This window comes from Apis dorsata, unplaced genomic scaffold (assembly GCF_000469605.1).
Source record: "Apis dorsata unplaced genomic scaffold, Apis dorsata 1.3 scaffold_41, whole genome shotgun sequence".
NCBI lineage: Eukaryota > Metazoa > Arthropoda > Insecta > Hymenoptera > Apidae > Apis > Apis dorsata.
The window spans coordinates 359868-362145 of record NW_006263343.1 but is presented as its reverse complement, the minus strand read 5'-3'; positions in this window follow the sequence as shown (position 1 = coordinate 362145).

Below are 2278 nucleotides of genomic sequence, written 5' to 3'. Positions count from 1 at the left end.
TTTCTTTTTCTTTTTCTATATTCTTCTTCGAAATAAGAACGAATCTTAAGCGCAGTTCTAGTGAGTTTTTTGCGATTGTAAAAATATTTAACGCGTTCCTTAAACTACATTATCGATGGGATAATGTATACTATAGAGATGAATAATGATGAAAAAGGAAAGGGACAAATCAAAGATTCGTTTCTTTTTCTTTTTCTATATTCTTCTTCGAAATAAGAACGAATCTTAAGCGCAGTTCTAGTGTCGTTTTTTGCGATTATAAAAATATTTAAACTATAAAAATATTTAAACTATGCGTTCCTTAAACTACGTTATCGATGGGATAAGTCAGGAATGAATAATGATGAACGAAAAAGGATAGATCAAAGATTCGTTTCTTTTTCTTTTTCTATTCGAAATAAGAACGAATCTTAAACGCAGTTCTAATGCCATGGATTTTTTGCGATTATAAAAATATTTAAACTATGCGTTCCTTAAACTACGTTATCGATGGGATAAATCAGGGATGAATAATGATGAATGGAAAGGGATAGGTCAAAGATTCGTTTCTTTTTCTTTTTCTATATTCTTCTTCGAAATAAGAACGAATCTTAAGCGCAGTTCTAATGAGTTTTTGCGATTATAAAAATATTTAACGCGTTCCTCAAACTACGTTATCGATAAAGATGAATAATGATGAAAGGGATAAGTCAAAGCCTATCGTGGATTTGTTCGAATATTATCGCGAAATATATTATAATTATTTATTTTTATATTAATTCAAAATTAGAGGCTATCGTTAATCACTGGAGATTAAAAATAATGTCACGATTTTTATTTGTTTGTTGTTACCAAATGCACACAAAAGGAGTAATAAACGGAATAAATGATTGAATAATTTTTCCAGATTTTACCAATTTTTTAGTTTGATAACTATTAATCGTTAAAACGAAATAACTATGACTGGTAAATGAAGTATGTAGATGTATATATATATGTGTGTGTATATGTGTAACATTTTTATCTATTTGCATTAAATGTCAAACTTTTACACTATTTTAAATATGCAATTTCATACGTACTTTTTATTACGAAGAATGTCGAACAGAATCTTGAGCACTCGAACAATATCCCTGCAAGTCACTGAAAGTCTTCAAAAAATCTTGCCTCCTCTCATGCTTCACAGAGATTTACAGTCCATTCGAAAAATCCATAAATCCCACTCCTCTCCTTCCCAGATACCTCGATGTTCACTTTTACACAAAATTTCAACGTTCCAAATCAGTTTTCGGTCGATAACGATCAACTTGCTACGCGTAATCACAATCGTTTTTCCTCCCCGATAATCACTCAGACCGATTTTTCACCAATTTTCTCGGGAAAAAAAGAAAAGAAAAGAAGAAGAAGAGGAAAAAACACCTGTTCTATTCTAAAAATGGCAGATCCGGGAAAAAACGTTTCCTCAAAATCTAATCGATTCTTCTTTCATAAAATTCCTCCAAAAGGAAGAATTTTACCATTTTTCGTAATAACGAACGAGGAGAGGAAAGGGTAGTCCTTGCGCAACACTCGAGACCGAATATCTAAAAATCTTCCATCTTTCGAAATCCATCGAATCCAAAATCGATCGATGGGAAAACCGTCGAGATGTGTCTACATCACCGTCCAAATCTCACCCCTTCCGGCGGTGAATTCGAAAATCCATCTCTCGCCATCCGATTCTCTTCCCTCTCCGCCCGATTCCCTGCTCGAAAATATCGCGTTGTCGATACGATCCCGACGAGAAGATGGGCGAGTTTTTTGTCCACGGGAATCACGGCACGGGGAACGAAACAGCGGACCGGAAGCGACACCGTGGTATAAGCGCACGCGGCCGGAAACCGCGAGCGGTGGAAAACCGGAAGGGTAAAGGAAAATCGAGCAACCAACGTCGCGTCTCCAGGGACACTGCGCTCGAACGATACCCACACTCCCGATACGCCACCTCGCCCCCACCACGCGGCCTCCCGTAACGAGACGCGGCCCGATTGGCGCCGCGCCACGACGCCCACCGCGTCACACTTGACCGCCGAATTAGTGGGCGGGGCCTCGCCCCTCCCTCCCCCTCCACGCGCCCCTCCATCCTCTTCACGCCTCCGCGGACGCGACCCTTCTCCGTCCCACCTTCGCGCGAGTAGGCGTTCTCCCGTTTCTTGTCCGCTTCTTGTCCGCGTTACGCGCCCGTTTTGTTAACATTGTTTTCGTCGTGTACACGTTAAACGGCTTTAACCTGTTGGCGATCCACGGATGCGCGAATTCT